Source organism: Schistocerca nitens, chromosome 2 (assembly GCF_023898315.1).
Source record: "Schistocerca nitens isolate TAMUIC-IGC-003100 chromosome 2, iqSchNite1.1, whole genome shotgun sequence".
Lineage (NCBI taxonomy): Eukaryota > Metazoa > Arthropoda > Insecta > Orthoptera > Acrididae > Schistocerca > Schistocerca nitens.
In genome coordinates this window covers 490,503,053-490,523,107 of record NC_064615.1, presented here as the reverse complement: position 1 = coordinate 490,523,107, position 20,055 = coordinate 490,503,053, and positions in this window count along the sequence as shown.

Sequence of the window (20,055 nt, the reverse complement as noted above, 5' to 3'; positions counted from 1 at the left end):
TCCTTTCAGAAAATCTGATGGTGGAGGTTAAGGTGGAGATAGCCTGGGTTGTGAAGCAGCCATTGAAATCAAGCATGTTATGTTCAGTTGCATGTTGTGCCACAGTTTGGTGGTGGCCATTCACACTGTTGGACAAGTGATTGATAGTGATGCAATGATTGCAGTGGAGCTGTGTAATAATTGCAGCAGAACTGGTGTATGACGCGGCTGCTTTCACTGGTGACCTGGCCTCTGATTGGGTAAGATAAGCCCATGACAGGACTGGAAGAGGAAGTGCTAGGTAAGTGGATTGGGCAGGTCTTGCATCTGGGTATTCCACAGGGATATGTTTCCTGCAGCAAGGGGTTCAGATTGGGAGTGGCACACAGGGATGGACTAAGATATTGTGGAGGTTGGGTGGGTGATCGTGGAACACCACTTTAGGAGGGATGAGAAGGACCTTGGGTAGGATATCACTTAATTTCAGAGCATGATGATGGATACTCAAAGCCCTGGCACTTCTTTGCCACCAATACCTCCAACCAGTCAATGTAAACCTAACACTGAACCCTGCTTTTCTATTTCATACCACCATCCAACCGTGATCTTCCCCTCCCACCTAACTAATCCCTGGTCACATTTTAAGAATTCGTTACTTCTGAATTGACCTCACCATCCTTCCTCAGGCTCCTGCCTAAGAACAACAACCTTTCAGTAGAAGAAAGGACACAATACACGAGGGTGGTTTGATAAGTCTGGCAAATTTCCATGAAGAAAGACAGCATTTTTGTTGTGCTTTCATGGTTGGTAAGTTTGATTATTCCAACGATAGTATAAAGAATTTCAGCAGTGTACGTCATACTGGTCATTGTTGATGGCTGTCTGTATTGGCCAGTGTCAACTGTGATTGAAAATGAAGAAAGCAGAGTGTTACACTGTTATTAAATATTTTCATTTGAAGAGTTGTACTGCCACATGAATCAAAACAGAATTGGATGAAGTTCATGCAGACTCTGCACCATCATTGAGGGATCCCACAAATCAGTGATAACAATGGTGAAAGCGCATGGATTGGGCTTTAGTTCCAAATGACTTCTTCCTGTTCTCTGAGTTGAAACTTCGGCTTGAAAATTTTCATCAAATGAAAAAATGGTATTTGTGGTCAATGAGCATTTTGCAGAACCTATTTCTCTGATGGTATGGAAAAGCTGGAAAATTGCTGGACCAAATGTATACCCCTCAAAGGGGACTATGTTAAGAAGTACAGTGATTTTCTTCTAAAAAAACATTTTTACTTGCTTCTTTATTGGACTTATCAAACCACCCTCATACACCTTAAAACAGATCCTGATGTAGTCATACTCCCTGCAGGCACCAAAGGTTTTTCCACTCTCGTTACGAATCACAGTGACTACCTGGTGGAAGGCCTCCACCAATTGTGTGACTCCACCTTTAAACTCGGCCAGAGTGAGCCCATCCCAGAAGTCCAACATATCCTCTAATCCCTGTTAAGCTTTAAGCCGTTCCCAGAATGTCTCCCCTGAATCCATTTTCCTCTTCACTCTTATGACACCCTACACACCCACCTGCTTCATGCGTCCCAAAATCCACAAACCCAACAATCCTGGACACCCCACTGTAGCTGATAATTGTGCCCCTACTGAAAGAGTGTTGGCCCTCATTGACCAACACCTCCAACCCATTGCACAAAGTATAACCTCCCACATCAAAGTCGCCACTCGCTTCCTTCACTGACTGTCCATCATCCCCACTCCTTTACCTTCAGGATCCCTACTTGTCACTTCCCTATTCATCAAATCACTTATGCCCGTGGTCTTGCCACTATTGAACACTGTACCCCCAACATTCTTCACACTCCAACCCACTACCTCCTTCCTCATGCACCGTACTAAGTTTATTGTAACACACAGCTGCTTCTCTTTCGAAGGGAAGGTATACAAACAAATCTGTGGCACAGAGACTGACACCTGCATGGCACCCTCGTATGCCAACCTGTTTGTGGGCCATCTAGAGAAAGTCTTCCTAACCTCTCAAAACATTGAACCCTCATCTGTTTCAGGTTCACTGATGGTATCTTCAGGTCCAAAGGCACTCTATCCTCATTTCTTCACAATCTCAAAACCTCTCCCATCCACTTCACCTGGCCTTCCTCAACCCTTTGTGCCACTTTCCTGGATGTTGACCTCCTCTTTACTGATGATTCCATCCACACCCTGTCCACATTAAACTCGCCAAACACCAATAGCACCTGCATTTCTAAAGCTGCTCCACATAAAAAAATCCCTCACTTACAGCCTGTCCACCTGGGAATGGCATATCTGCAGTAACAAAAACTCCCATCCCCAATATGCTGAAGATCTCACAAGTGTCTTCACAGACAGACACTACCCCCAGTCCTAGTCTGCAAACAGATTTCCCATACCATATCCCCCCCCCCCACAAACACACACACACTTATCCCCAAACCTCCCACCACCCCCAAGAACCAGCTACAAAGGCATGCCCTCATTGTCACCCAATACCACCACAGACTGGGACAACTGAACCACACCATACATCAGTGTTTGATTATCTATCATGCCCTGAAATGTGGGACATCCTACCCAAGAGCCTTCCCACCCCTACAGTCCATCTCTAAGTCATTTCCGATGTGAACACATTGTTGCAGGGTTCATATCCCTGTGGAAGACCAGGTTCAAGACCTGCCCAATCAACACATCCAGCGCCTCCTGTTCCAGCCCTGTCACAAGCTAAGCTTATTCCATCAGATCAGCCATGTCATATATCAGCTCTGCTGAAATCATTGCACAGCTTCTTAAATTGGTACGACTAGTGAACAGCTGTCACCACTGTCAAACTGTGGCCAAGAGCAAAGTGAACCACCCTGCGGCACAACATGCAACTGAACATAACATACTTAACTTCAATGGCTGTTTCACAACCCAGATCCCCTGTCCTCACACCCTCCACCCAACAGTTTCTGTGTGCTTTACAGTGAATAGCAATCTAACTTTTTTGTAATACTGTTGATATTCCAATTTGGAGTTTCCATTATTTAATGTTACGCTATCTTATTCCAGAGGCACTTGCAATTTTGCTGGAGCTAACACGTGGATTATTAGCAGCCGCTTCCAGAACATCTATTTCATTCACTCCACTCACTGCAGGCATGCTTCTTACCTTCTGTGTAGTATTCCAATGCTCTTCCAATAAATTTTTTTTGCACATTCACTTAATTGTCATCCTGGTCAAACACCATCTGTCAAGATACCTTTGTGCATAAAGCTCAACAATTCTCTTCATGTTCCTTCTGCCTTCTCTTTAAACAAGTGGCATATCAAGCTTCTATAGGTTTGTGAAAGATATTTATTTTTTCGAAGTAAGTAGTACTTGACTCATTAAATGATGCAAATAGTACAAAAGCAACACTTCCTATGTGCCCCTTTTCTACAGGTACTGCAACATGTAATACATTGTTTGCTCCTTATAAATATATTTCCTTATATGGTAACAAAACACAAACTTCTGCAGAACACAGCAACTGGTTTTAATTTCAAAATAAATAAATCCAATTTCTTAATATTGTAATTTCTACAAAACAATAATCACTATAGTTCCATTTGAAAATGTGAAGTTGATTTTGATAGCCCTATAATTAATATAGCTATGAAAAGAGACTATATGGCATTTAGTGAGGGTTTTCTAACAATTCATGTGGATGAAAACAAAATTATGATATCTTGAAACAGCTCTGGGAATATTTGAGATGAACATCTTAGGTGAATCACTCTATATAACAGAATACTTACTCCAAACCATGGAAAATCCAGGATGGAATAATGACAATATTATGAAAAGGATAGATTGCTATTCACCATATAGCAGAGAAGCTGAGTCACAGATACGTACAAGAAAAATACTGTGAAGCAAGTAAGCTTTTGGCCGAAAAGTCCTTCATCGGAATCTGACAACATACACTCTCACGCAAATGCAAACTCACACGACCACAGTTTCTGGCTTCCAGAGACTGTGGTTTTTTGTGTGTGTGTGTGTGTGTGTGTGTGTGTGTGTGTGTGTGTGTGTGTGTGTGTGTGTGTGTGTGTGTGTGTGTGTAGGAGGTGGGGGGGGGGGGCTCTGATTCTGATGAAGGCCTTTTTGTCTGAAAGCTTGACAGCCTTTTTGTTGTGCCTATCTATGACTCAGCATCTTAGCTTTATGGTAAGTAGCAATCTATCCTTCTCGTAACATTGTCAAATCACTCACTCCTTTATGTACTGTCATTTGCCAAGCACCAGTTTTAAAAATGGAATATTGACAGGTGCTATCATTTAAAGATTGGTTAATTTAGATCCAGTAGAATATTTATCTCCAGTCTATCACGTAGCTGAATTTTAAATAACATAAAAACTGTTAATACAATGTAAACTTCCAATTCTGGTTGTGTCTTACTGGATAAAACATGTACAAAAAGAAAATCAACACACATATGAATTTAAAATAGTGCTAGAGGGAAGAACCAAGTGTGCCATGGTGTACCATTGTAATATTAAATATAGTTATTCTAGAACCGAGTGAGGTATGGCTCTTTACTAAACCAACAAGTGGCACCTGAGGAAAAAAAATTTATTGCTTGATGGCTACCTTCTATTCTACCAACTGACGTGTTTAAATGTCAGTCAAGAAGTTATTGTACTCATACTTAAACAAGAAATTCTTTTTGCTGAAAGAGGGAAATAAATTGACATCAAATGGAAGATGTTATACCAGGGTGAACCAACTACAAATTTTTTGACATTTGGAGTTCACTACTCTCAAATGATGGAGAATATAATCATAAATTAACATGTGACAAAGTGAAGATTATGTTTTGACAGGAAGGAATGTGTTTTTTCTTAGCAGTTTTGATGTATCTCAGATTTACAGTTATCTTTGGTGTGAAAGTGAACTACACAGGTGATAAACCCAGTGTGACAACCTAGACAGAAACAGTGTGACTCTGTGCTGTCAGCGAAGTTAACTAATGCACAGATAAAGATGACTAAAAGCAAAGTCAATAACTTACCTTTGCTGATTATAGGACTGGATGGCAAGGTTGAGAGTCCAGCCGAACCCAACCAAAACCAAGACAGTCCTATTTAGATACAAATATCTGACCAAAAAGCGACAGCAGCACAAACATACAACAGACACACTGGGAAATGCCATTAAGACTTAACAACACAACTAGTACCTTGCTAGCCAAACATATGAATTGGAAGATCACTAAATGTACTTATTTAACAAAACTATGAGGAGACATAAAATAAGACAAGTGCAGTGACATTTTCATATATTTAATGCTTAAATAGCCATACATACTTACAAAATGTTCACATAAGACAAGTCCTAGAGCATGGAGTAGCTACCTCAGGGGAATATTGAAACCAGTAGATGAATGGCGCTACTCAACTGAAAGAAGACTATAGAATAGCGCAGCCAAATTTACATAACTGACACGCACTGATTACATATACCATGTCGTAATGGTGGAACCTCTGCATACAAGACTAACCAAGCCCAGAGCAAACTATGAAAGACATCTACTCAGGAACCACACAGACATGGAAGAACTACTGACAACAAGACTCTGGACAGGTGCCCTAAATACAAATACATCCAACCAGTGCATACTGTAGCTCAAGACAAGTAAAAGAATATCCAGACAATGCTATTACTATGGAACAATAACCCCCCACCTTGACTAAAGACCAAACAACAATTTACAAAAACACAAGCACACTAGCCCACTCACTCTTATAGTATCATTAAGAAATATTTATAATTCTTTTTTTTCACATTTAAAATGTTTGTATTTCACCATGCAATATTATCAACATTGTAACTCCTCAAGCTATAAAACACAGTGCACAAACAAAACATCTTAAAGATTTAAATTAGTTCTTAAAAATGTAAATAAATTCTATCAGGCAGGCAAAATACTGCTATGTAATTATAACTATTTCTTTTTTACGAATATGTATAATATGAAAATTTTTATTCTTTATAAATATGAAAAAATGTGAGTATTTTGCGCTTTTTCAGCTCTCTGTGTGTGCGGGTGCATATGTACTTGTGCAAGGGGGATGGGCATGAAGATCATTGACAAGATGGCATAGGCCAAGTTGTAAATGAAAGTATATATGAGGCAAGTGACACTGACATTGACGTTTGGTATGTCTCCACTGGCAAAAATGTGGAAGGAAGCCAGTCTAACAACAGGACGAACAATTATCAGAAAGGTGTTGAAGTAATACTGCTACACTTGCCAACACATGTGCTATAAAAAGAAGTCTCACTGTAGTATCAACAGTCATTTTATAACAATCGAGAGTATGAAACAAACAGCTCTTTGTAGATGGTCTGTAAAATCAATTTTTGTGAAGAAGAAAAGATCAAATTCTGAAGATTCTCCAAGAATGTTGTCTGTACATTGCTTCATCTGTATAGTATCAGGTGAAGTGAAGCTTTGCAAAGATATGTTTTTGAGTACACTGCTGATAGTTTGAAGGAGCTCAGAGGTCTTGTAAAAGTTAAGTCAAGTGAATTCCAAGACAAAAGAGGAAGATATGTGCCACATAATAAATTTCCTGAAAAAAGAATTCATTGAGTCAGAAGTCGTATTAATTCATTTCCATGCTAAAGGAATTACTACTGTTAAAAGGTCAGTCCCAGTAAGGAACATTTGCCTTTCAGTCTGAATTTAAGCTTGATAAAGAGCAATGGGCAGACTCTGAAGTTGGGTCACAGTCGCTAAAGGAAAAATGTTTCAAAACTGAGTTTAGTCTCATATTTAAATCACCACAAAAAGACCTATGAAAATTGTAAGGTTGCTGTTGTTGTTGTTGTTGTGGTCTTCAGTCCTGAGACTGGTTTGATGCAGCTCTCCATGCTACTCTATCCTGTGCAAGCCTCATCATCTCCCAGTACCTGCTGCAGCCTACATCCTTCTGAATCTGCTTAGTGTATTCATCTCGTGGTCTCCCTCTACGATTTTTACCTTCCATGCTGCCCTCCAAAACTAAATTGGTGATCCCTTGATGCCTCAGAACATGTCCTACCAACCGATCCCTTCTTCTAGTCAAGTTGTGCCACAAAATCCTCTTCTCCCCAATTCTATTCAATACCTCCTCATTAGTTATGTGATCTACCCATCTAATCTTCAGCATTCTTCTGTAGCACCACATTTTGAAAGCTTCTATTCTCTTCTTGTCCAAACTATTTATCGTCCATGTTTCACTTCCATACATGGCTACACTCCATACAAATACATTCAGAAACGACTTCCTGACACTTAAATCTATACTCGATGTTAACAAATTTCTCTTCTTCAGAAATGCTTTCCTTGCCATTGCCAGTCTTTTTATATCCTCTCTACTTCGACCATCATCAGTTATTTTGCTCCCCAAATAGCAAAACTCCTTTACTACTTTAAGTGTCTCATTTCCTAATCTAATTCCCACAGCATCACCTGACATAATTCGACTACATTCCATTATCCTTGTTTTGCTTTTGTTGATGTTCATCTTATACCCTCCTTTCAAGACACTGTCCATTCCGTTCAACTGCTCTTCCAAGTCCTTTGCTGTCTCTGACAGAATTACAATGTCATCGGCGAACCTCAAAGTTTTTATTTCTTCTCCATGGATTTTAATTCCTACTTCGAACTTGTCTTTTGTTTCCTTTACTGCTTGCTCAATATACAGATTGAATAGCATCGGGGAGAGGTTACAACCATGTCTCACTCCCTTCCTAACCACTGCTTCCCTTTCACGTCCCTCGACTCTTATAACAGTTATCTGCTTTCTGTAAAAATTGTAAATAGCCTTTAGCTCCCTGTATTTTACCCCTGCCACCTTCAGAATTTGAAAGAGAGTATTCCAGTCAACATTCTCAAAAGCTTTCTCTAAGTCTACAAATGCTAGAAATGTAGGTTTGCCTTTCCTTAATCTTTCTTCTAAGATAAGTTGTAGGGTCAGTATTGCCGCATGTGTTCCAATATTTCTACAGAATCCAAACTGATCTTCCCCTAGGTCGGTGTCTACCAGTTTTTCCATTCGTCTGTAAAGAATTCGCGTTAGTATTTTGCAGCTGTGACTTATTAAACTGATAGTTCGGTAATTTTCACATCTGTCAACACCTGCTTTCTTTGGGATTGGAATTATTATATTCTTCTTGAAGTCTTAGGGTATTTCGCCTGTCTCATGCATCTTGCTCACCAGATGGTAGAGTTTTGTCATGACTGGCTCTCCCAAGGCCATCAATAGTTCTAATGGAATGTTGTCTACTCCCGGGGCCTTGTTTCGACTTAGGTCTTTCAGTGCTCTGTCAAACTCTTCATGCAGTATCGTATCTCCCATTTCATCTTCATCTACCTCCTCTTCCATTTCCATAATACTGTCCTCAAGAACATCGCCCCTGTATAGACCCTCTATATACTCCTTCCACCATTCTGCTTCCCTTCCTTGCTTAGAACTGGGTTTCCTCTGAGCTCTTGATATTCATACAAGTGGCTCTCATCTCTCCAAAGGTCTCTTTAATTTTCCTGTAGGCAGTATCTATCTTACCTCTCGTGAGGTAAGCATCTAGATCCTTAAATTTCTCCTCTAGCCATCCCTGCTTAGCCATTTTGCACTTTCTGTCGATCTCATTTTTGAGACATTTGTATTCCTTTTTGCCTGCAGCATTTACTGCATTTTGTGTATTCTACTTTCATCAATTAAATTCAGTATCTCTTCTGTTACCCAAGGATTTCTACTAGCCCTTGTCTTTTTACCTACTTGATCCTCTGCTGCCTTCACTATTTCATTCCTCAAAGCTATCCATTCTTCTTCTACTGTATTTCTCTCCCCCATTCCTGCCGATTGTTCCCTTATGCTCTCCCCGAAACTCTGTACAACCTCTGGTTCTTTCAGTTTATCCAGGTCCCATCTCCTTAAATTCCCACCTTTTTGCAGTTTCTTCAGTTTTAATCTACAGTTCATAACCAATAGACTGTGGTCAGAGTCCACATCTGCCCCTGGAAATGTCTTACAATTTAAAACCTGATTCCTAAATCTCTGTCTTACCATTATACACTCCTGGAAATGGAAAAAAGAACACATTGACACCGGTGTGTCAGACCCACCATACTTGCTCCGGACACTGCGAGAGGGCTGTACAAGCAATGATCACACGCACGGCACAGCGGACACACCAGGAACCGCGGTGTTGGCCGTCGAATGGCGCTAGCTGCGCAGCATTTGTGCACCGCCGCCGTCAGTGTCAGCCAGTTTGCCGTGGCATACGGAGCTCCATCGCAGTCTTTAACACTGGTAGCATGCCGCGACAGCGTGGACGTGAACCGTATGTGCAGTTGACGGACTTTGAGCGAGGACGTATAGTGGGCATGCGGGAGGCCGGGTGGACGTACCGCCGAATTGCTCAACACGTGTGGCGTGAGGTCTCCACAGTACATCGATGTTGTCGCCAGTGGTCGGCGGAAGGTGCACGTGCCCGTCGACCTGGGACCGGACCGCAGCGACGCACGGATGCACGCCAAGACCGTAGGATCCTACGCAGTGCCGTAGGGGACCGCACCGCCACTTCCCAGCAAATTAGGGACACTGTTGCTCCTGGGGTATCGGCGAGGACCATTCGCAACCGTCTCCATGAAGCTGGGCTACGGTCCCGCACACCGTTAGGCCGTCTTCCACTCACGCCCCAACATCATGCAGCCCGCCTCCAGTGGTGTCGCGACAGGCGTGTATGGAGGGACGAATGGAGACGTGTCGTCTTCAGCGATGAGAGTCGCTTCTGCCTTGGTGCCAATGATGGTCGTATGCGTGTTTGGCGCTGTGCAGGTGAGCGCCACAATCAGGACTGCATACGACCGAGGCACACAGGGCCAACACCCGGCATCATGGTGTGGGGAGCGATCTCCTACACTGGCCGTACACCACTGGTGATCATCGAGGGGACACTGAATAGTGCACGGTACATCCAAACCGTCATCGAACCCATTGTTCTACCATTCCTAGACCGGCAAGGGAACTTGCTGTTCCAACAGGACAATGCACGTCCGCATGTATCCCGTGCCACCCAACGTGCTCTAGAAGGTGTAAGTCAACTACCCTGGCCAGCAAGATCTCCGGATCTGTCCCCCATTGAGCATGTTTGGGGCTGGATGAAGCGCCGTCTCACGCAGTCTGCACGTCCAGCACGAACGCTGGTCCAACTGAGGCACCAGGTGGAAATGGCATGGCAAGCCGTTCCACAGGACTACATCCAGCATCTCTACGATCGTCTCCATGGGAGAATAGCAGCCTGCATTGCTGCGAAAGGTGGATATACACTGTACTAGTGCCGACATTGTGCATGCTCTGTTGCCTGTGTCTATGTGCCTGTGGTTCTGTCAGTGTGATCATGTGATGTATCTGACCCCAGGAATGTGTCAATAAAGTTTCCCCTTCCTGGGACAATGAATTCACGGTGTTCTTATTGCAATTTCCAGGAGTGTATAATCTATCTGAAACCTTTTAGTACCTCCAGGGTTCTTCCATGTATACAACCTTCTTTCATGATTCTTGAACCAAGTGTTAGCTATGATTAAGTTATGCTCTGTGCAAAATTCTACCAGGCGGCTTCCTCTTTCATTTCTTCCCCCCAATCCATATTCACCTGCTACATTTCCTTCTCTTCCTTTTCCTACTATTGAATTCCAGTCACCCACGACTATTAAATTTTCGTCTCCCCTCACTATCTGAATAATTTCTTTTATCTCATCATACATTTCTTCAATTTCTTCGTCATCTGCAGAGCTAGTTGGCATATAAACTTGTTCTACTGTAGTAGGCGTGGGCTTCGTGTCTATCTTGGCCACAATAATGCGTTCACTATGCTGTTTGTAGTAGCTTACCCGCACTCATATTTTTCTATTCATTAGTAAACCTACTCCTGCATTACCCCTATTTGATTTTGTATTTATAAACCTGTAATCACCTGATCAAAAGTCTTGTTCCTCCTGCCACCAAACTTCACTAATTCCCACTATATCTAACCTATCCATTTCCCTTTTTAAATTTTCTAACCTACCTGCCTGATTAAGGGATCTGACATTCCACGTTCCGATGTAATGTATTTCAAATAAAAACAAAGTCTTTTAAGTGTGCATGACAAAGACACCTGAAAATGTGAATCTCTTGCAGATGTAAACTTGGGAGAAAGAGAAATGCATTGTCGATAGATCAACCTTGCGAGGCCAACTTTGCAAAAAGACAGTGAGAAAGAAATAAATGGTAATTGAAAATTTCTTGCTTCAATTTGGGTATCTATTATTTGGGTGCGTCCAAGAAACTATGCACTTTTGGCATGAGGGAATTGCTGACTGGGGCCCTTATGAGATAGGATTTTGTCTTTTAAAGCATGTAAATGGTAGTACTATAAAAGAAATAGCAGCGCTTTGGTCAGACTCATGTGGTAGCCAAAATAGAAATACAACTTGTAACCATTCTAGTGCAAATAGACCCTGCCCAGCATATCAGAGAGGTCACTTAAACATATGTAATCCCAGGCTACAGTTCTCCGCTCAGTGACACCTGTATTTAGTCACATTGAGAGTAAGATGAGATGCAGTCAACACATCTACAATCCTTATGAAATCCAAAACATAATCAAAAAATTCAGGGTCTAGGAAGAAAAGTTCAATGTAGTGAAAATGAAAAGTGATGATTTCTTCAGCTCTTACAGTTTAACTTCAATTTTAAAATGTAAGAAAAAGGCTGACGGGCTAGCTATAACTTGGATGAACAGAAGATGCCTCAATAAGCAAAGAGAATCCCAATGCAATTCAGTTGAAGTGCCACAAGACTTAGAGGTCAGTCAGCTGAACTTCACAACTTTGCCCTGAATCCCATGTATCCCAGATGAAGATGGCTTATGAGTGCAAAGAAGAAGCCCGTGAGTCAATGCTGTGGTTCATTCCCACTACTTGACATGATTTTTCAAGAATTTACCAGGTGTTACCAACATAGCTGGAGATTCCAATGAAGTTGGTTAGTCAGAAGATAAGTGACATTCTCCAAAATTCTATTTAAAATATACAGGACGTTGTCTCTTAATAGCACATAACATATAATCTAATAAAATGAAACAAGACTGTTGTACTCATAACATATGCAATGAGACAGTACAATCATCCCATTCTTTCCACTTCCTTGGAATGAGCATATTTTTTGGGTTCTAATGTGTCCGTTCTATACAAAAAGCCAATAAACAACATTGCATATGTGTTAGGAGTCTGCTTTAATAAATGTGTAAAATCTGGCGCATTATATTATTGTAAAATATGTTTAAAAGTTATGTCAATTATTTTAATCTTACTTATGTAAAGAATAAGTCATTGTGTGTGTGCCTGATGTGAATTAATTTTACTCCCATCATGATACCACATCCCAATGATGACCTCCACTCTAAGTGGTTTGTCCTGATCCTGCAGAGCTTTTACATGCTCTATGCACTAAATCCGGTTCTTGCAGTCGCATTGTGAAAGTGAGTGACAAACATGTCAACATGGGTGTCAGCAGAAATTTTATCAAGAGGGAACAAGATTGGTAATTTAATGAATTCAAAGACAGATCAATATGGTGCCCGTAACATTATAATCTTGCCAAGAAGTACACTAGACTTATTATACTCTAAACAACTGATACTTACCAAATGAATATATTTTCGAAGCTAAATTACTTTGGTACGTAAAGCAATAAGTGTATCTCATCATAAGTGTATGCAAAGTATAGTGTTTCATACTAATAAAATGATTATGGATGCCACCTTTTCGTGAGTTAATGATCTGAAATTACATCCTCATATGATTAATTACGTAGTATTCAATAAGTTAGGAAATAGATTTAGAAAATATTTCGATTCATGTGCTAATAAAGTTAGTTTGACACTGAAATTTAAAAATCACATGTGGAGAGAGAATAGGAATGGCAATAAAATCTTTATGGATATCAACAAAAATAAAAAGTGTCATTGATCAATACTATCAAAATAGAGAAACATGAAATAAAATTTAATAAATTGCTTATACAACTTTGATGTCAAATGTAATACTTGTTCATGTACAGAACTTTACATTAGATCAACATAATGGATTTATTAGAGTAATTTCACCTCTTGTATTTTTAAAAGCTGCCCTGCAACTAAATGTGAACAAAATGCTTTATGAAAACTACATTTTGGGTTGTTTGTGTAAAGTGTAGTGTAAGTAGATGAGTGTGGAAAACCTTTGAAAATCACTCCCCCATAGGCTAATATACTGCTTTAGCAGCCCATGTCTGAAGTAAGATGGTCCTTGTGTCTCCAATATGACACATTACTATGCAGCCATGCCAAATGCATTGCATAATTCATAATTGTGTGACTTCATGTTTCAGAGTGTTGCACTTCACAGGATCTGAGATGATGCTAACTCCTAGGCTGATATCTTTTTTGACCTTAAGTGTTACTCTTTTCTAGTGTAAACTCTTCTCTCTCCTGCCCCCTTCCCTCCTGCTCTGACCATTACCTTTGGTTCTACAGATGAGCTCTAAGGCATTGCATACCACTCCAGTGGGCTTGCACATCCCTATGTATTCTTACTGATGAATGACACTCACAAATGAAAACCATAAAACAAGTTATCATTGAGGAGAGTGCAAATATTGTTCAGTTCTGTTATTTTATTTGCATGTGAGGAACCATGCGGAGGGGCAGCACGTCTTCAAGGTGGAATGGCGATTGGAGTAACTTTGTGAGATGAAGTACGTGCACAGACGCAAATATATATGAGCTTCTAGCATTGCCAGCCCACATTGGAGAAGTGGAACCTCCTCCGAGAAAATTGTTGTGTTTGGACCCTGGCAAATGAAATGACATTCTGATTCCATCATTCCTTGTATAAACTTGTATGAGGAGGTTTCGTGTTGGACATTCTGGTTTGACATTTAATGTTATGCATTATGTAAAGGATATTGTACATGCTTCTGAATAATAGAAAGATTGAGTATACAAAAGGTGTCTTCATAATTATTCTAGAAAAATGGAAGTTTCAGTGTTGCATTTCCTTTCACCATGAAGCAAGCGAGGGGGGGAGTTGTAAATGAGCGGTAATTTTTTTGGTCTCGTTCTTTGACTGGGATTTTGTTAAGGTTTATAATAGTGTAACCGTATTTCATATGGAGTGAGATTAGTATCTACAATGACAACACGTTCAATCTTGTAATAAAAACATAATATGTTTTGAAATTTTTTCTATGATCCTTCATTTTGGGCATGGGCATGCAGTAGCCAGTATAAACCTTTTGATAATCAAGCACACTGTTAATGTGACTTACACGCTAATCTGAAATTGCTAACCCTGAAGCAGTTTAATGTCATGTGACACACAGTGTGATGAATCAGTTCATCAACTTGTTTCTTGTTGAAGGACTAACTGTTGTCAATGACTGTTCTTCTCCTGGTTTATCAGCATGTGCTTCTCCAGCTATGCTCTTTCCGAGACAATGCTGTCTATCGCTTATATGAGCACCCTCACCTCCATTACTGTTAACAACTTTTGTCCATGTATCTTCACTGCACTAAAAATTTGATGACAGCACTTTACTTGGGTCTGTGCTCATTGTTCAATTTTTACCTGAGCATACAAATAGCAATTCACTTTGATGAGTTGGTTGTAGGACAACCTCACACAATATATTATAATGTGTTTCATGTTGTTTAAGCAGTCTGATCATATAGGCATTATATGTCAGTCAACCTTATCATTTATATGTATCACAGCTACTTTCTGTTGTATTATTTATGCTCAAAAATGTTGCATATCGTTTGATGTCAAAGCATTCATGTAGTTTATTTGGTCTGTTGCATGTTCACTATGTCACTGGTCAAAGCTGATGGCTCATATCACAATTTCGTCCTCATCTGAAAAAGTTTTGATTATTTAGCATGTAACAAAAATGCTTAATTTTTCATGTGACTTATTTTTCCATTTATGAATTATTAGTAATGTCGTGACTTCTCACACTATATTGTGCATGGCAAAGACTGTTGCACAGATCATATACCTGGACTAGGGCAAGGAACAGTATAACTAACTCAAGAGAAAGGTGTAAAAATTGAAATATTGGGCAAGTTTAAACCGCTCTCTGTTGACTGTTAATCTGTCGTAAGTTTGTTCTGTACTTAAGGTAAATTAATGATGTTATACCGAAGAGTCACAAATATAGTGACCAAGTCTAGTAAATAACAACCACACAGTTAAAACGTACATTTCCTGGTACAAATGTTAATGATCTTTTTTTATTACTCAGTACCTTATACTGTAGTGTCAGGCGTCATGTGCTTTAGCCACAAGATTCGAAGATTGTGTAGCAACCACTGATGTCAACTCTTTAGAGTTACCTGGAATGCACTACATGGAGGCAAGCTGACATTGCCTCTTTTCAAACTCATTCCTATAACTTAAACTGAGATGTGCAATTACATAGCTGTTTTCATCAATAGTTTTCTCGATCAAAGTCGGTTTCTTAGTAGGGTAACCACATCTTAACGGATACGGAGTTGCAGGTTGCCCTTATTCATTTAAACTCATGGAGAGGAGCTGCTTTACTTTGAAGTTCAGGGTTCGAAATGTGGCTCAAAATGAAAAGCCACACAACAGGTGTGTGTGTGTGTGTGTGTGTGTGTGTGTGTGTGTGTGTGTGTGTGTGTGTACACATACGTACGCATGCATGCGTGCTATTGAGTCTAACGGTAGCACTTTATTCTACAGTAGAGTAGACCATTCCAGGTGCTGAAGTGCACAGAGTTTCAACAGTGGGGAGCCCCAGGTTATTCACACAACTTATGTAGATTGTTGTTCCTAGGTCATGTCTTCTCAGTGGGGTTTTGCAGATGACTTTTATATGACAGTGTTCAGTAACACCTAGATATTTTAGACTACTGCAACACATTCAGCACCCAAAAGCATCCATAGAAAACAACATTAAGTCATTGGAAGAATATAATAAGCTCTCGGTTAATTTCATATATTGATCAGGAACTTGACTGTATTACATTTGATGAAAAGTGATCTGCAGCAGAAAAAAAATTATATCACACATAGTTATTAATTAGGAACTCTGTGTAAGCTTTTTTTTTTTTAATTGTTGTAAAGTCACTTTCAAGAAAGTTCCAAAAACAATAGATAATATTCATGATTTAGACAGTATTATAAAATTTGCTGACAGTTGTGTGTACAACGAAGAAGAGAAACATCTTCAAGATATCGTTGTTAAGTCACTGTGCAACTTAAAATGAGAGAGCAAAACTAAACCTGCTGTTGAATACATAAAGAGGCAGCGTGAGCTAAGCTTTTGATCCCCTGAAAGACGTAGGTTTGCTCCCCGTGTTAAGGTGTTTGCTTCTTTGTTGTTTTTTATTTCAACCCATGCTCACTAATTCATATGTAACACTGGAAATATTATTCAGCCTCATCCTGATACTATTAGAAACATATGTGGAAAATGTTAATGTTGATGTTAATCTTAACAGTCAAAACTTTCTACCTTACATTTGGGAGAAAGTATCCAATCTGAATCATCATTAGTGTTTTGTGACACTCAAGTTGGATGAGATAGATGTTAAATCAGCCATGGATTAAAAAAGTTGAAACTTATTTTATAAGATACTACCAGCCCTAGATCTATGTTATTTGCGGACGTGAGCAAAAACTTGATAGTGACACCCCCTTTCCACTCCAGCGTTTGAGATAGGATGTAAAAAATTTTTAAAAATTGTTTCTTCAAAAATATGTTCGTTTTGTAGCGCACATCTTCGTGAAGGGTTTCATATGTATAAAACATATGTTCGAGGAAAAGTAAGACAGTGCAGTGCCACACCTCTTCAAATGGCTTTCTTCTATCACGTATCACTGTATTTCGCTCTGTGGAATTCAAATGTGTGTATTTTGTAATGGAAGCCATCAAACCTATATTCTGGATAGTGGAAATTAAAATGTCCTGTGATGCCTCTCCTAATCCCACTTGGCTGGTGTGACATCCTACCCCACAAAAAAACCTCACAATTAATACTTTGTGGGATTACCTTGTAACCAGGAGAATAAGAACTCTTCAGAAAATTTGCACTCTTTTTTTTTTTTTTTTGTCTATCAGCAAATAACATTCTCTTTTGTGTGGCATAAAATTAAATATAGAAAACTTAAAACCAGTAAAGACAAGGGACAAGCAAGGCAGTAGCTACACATTTCTTCAATCCTTAGGTCTCAGCATTTTTTTCTCTCTAACCTTGCTGCAGCTTTACATGGTGTGCTTTCCTTTCTGCGAAAGAATCTATTACCTCATCAAAGTTCATCATACGTTTTGATACATGAAAAATCAAAATGTCACTGTCTAGTATTGAAAAAGCTCTTAATACGAATATTACCCAAGAGTGGCATGGTTTCTCTTTTTGATTACGTCTGTATTGTCACTGTCTGCAAGATAAAATTAAATAGGCCTTTATAATATTTCAGCAATTGTAACACACGCCGAATAAGCGAGACCCTTTTGGCACAAACAGTCACTTTTACCTACCTCATTTACATAACACAACATAATATAATTCACAAAGTACCAATATCAAATGCCTATTAGGCCTACTACAGGCAAAAAGTCATATGTTACGAAATAGTTTCACATTTCATTCATATGCTCCAGTTTCTCAAGCTTGAGATCAAAAGTAGTAGCAGTACGAAATTTTTATATAAATTTGGAATCATCATATTCTTCCATATAATTCGCATGATGTCCCCTTTTTTTCACATTCCTCGTTCTAACAATCTTGTTATCACTAATTCTGTCACTATTATTGCCACTGAAAAAACTTATTTTCCGGTTAACTTCACTAACCCTGCCAGAATCACCGGTTCAGTTATCCTCCATTTATCCTCTAGTTGGGCATTATTATGTGTTCGTGCAATGCATTTTCCGCGAACAAAACATAAGGTGCTGGCCGTTAGTAGTGTAGCAATAAGACAAAAATTTTCTGACAAAGTTTCTTTTTCTTGGGTACACCATGAAGATAATATGTAATCTTTTTTACATGTTATTCCTGTTAGTGCCGGTTTTACAATCTCCGGTTAGCAGCCGGTTAAGCGCTATTCTTGGAACAGTGCGAGAAACGCTTTCTACGAAACCGGAATAATGCCTAACTAGAAAATAAACTCGCAATAACTTACCCGGCAAATTCTGGCCGGTTAGCAAGCTTAACAGGGGAATAAGTTTTCAAGGTGACAGGAACAGTGACAGATGTAGACAAAAAATGGCTCTGAGCACTATGGGACTTAACTTCTAAGGTTATCAGTCCCCTAGAACTTAAAACTACTTAAACCTAACTAACCTAAGGGCATCACACACATCCATGCCCGAGGCAGGATTCGAACCTGCGACCGTAGCGGTCGCGTGGTTCCAGAATGTAGCGCATAGAACCGCTCGGCGACCTCGTCCGGCAGATGCAGACAGCGATGAAGATATTTTGGCTGAAGTGTTCATGAGAATGAGGAAGGAGAAGAAAATGAAATGACGCTGATTCCGAGTTTACATTCACATTTCGCTTAACAAAAGAAGCCGTACTTCGTGTTTTCAATCTGTTACTCGGAGAAGCTGGGACTACTGAAGAATGGGATACAACCCGTCGGCTTTGACCAATGACGTCAGAATTTACCAGAGATGATTCATTATACAGATTTAATAGCAAAGACGAATGTTCATCAACAAAGGAATGCAGGAGACAGAAAACAGTTGGTAGATGTCACAGTCTAACATAACAGTCGCGACACTTCACCTCGATTTTGTTGCCTACCCCGCCAGCAGCCAACACCACCTAGGAACAAGGCCTCACATCATGAGTCTAAGGAGCCTGTGACGTCATGAGTAGGGCTCTGAGAAGCTAGGTAGCGACACACGTGATTCGAAGCATTTCCATATTGTACTTTGTGCTGATTGTGAGTGGTTATTTGATCTATACTCAGTTACAATGCCCCGAAGGTGTCGTATGCCGAATTGCAGGGGCAATTACGATAATGGACCTAAAGTCAGTGTATATTATTTTCCATCTGATGAGAATTTAAGCCCCCCCCCCTGCCCCCCCCCCCCCCCCCCCGCCCCCCATGAACCATAGACGTTGCCATTGGTGGGGAGGCTTGCGTGCCTCAGCAATACAGATAGCCGTACCATAGGTGCAACCACAACGGAGGGGTATCTGTTGAGAGGCCAGACAAACGTGTGTTTCCTGAAGAGGGGCAGCAGCCTTTCAGTAGTTGCAGGGGCAACAGTCTGCATGATTGACTGATCTGGCCTTGTAACACTAACCAAAATGGCCTTGCAGTGCTGGTACTGCGAACGACTGAAAGCAAGGGGAAACTACAGCCGTAATTTTTCCCGAGGGCATGCAGCTTTACTGTATGGTTAAATGAGGATGGCATCCTCTTGGGTAAAATATTCCGGAGGTAAAATAGTCCCCCATTTGGATCTCCGGGCGGGGCTACTCAGGAGGACTTTGTTATCATGAGAAAGAAAACTGGCGTTCTACGGATCGGAATGTGGAATGTCAGATCCCTTAATCAGGCAGGTAGGTTAGAAAATTTAAAAAGGGAAATGGATAGGTTAAGGTTAGATATAGTGGGAATTAGTGAAGTTCGGTGGCAGGAGGAACAAGACTTTTGATCAGGTGAATACAGGCTTATAAATACAAAATCAAATAGGGGTAATGCAGGAGTAGGTTTAATAATGAATAGAAAAATATGAGTCCGGGTAAGCTACTACAAACAGCATAGTGAACGTATTATTGTGGCCAAGATAGACACGAAGCCCATGCCTACTACAGTAGTTCAAGTTTATATGCCAATTAGCTCTGCAGATGATGAAGAAATTGAAGAAATGTATGACGAGATAAAAGAAATTATTCAGATAGTGAAGGGAGATGAAAATTTAATAGTCATGGGTGACTGAAATTCTACAT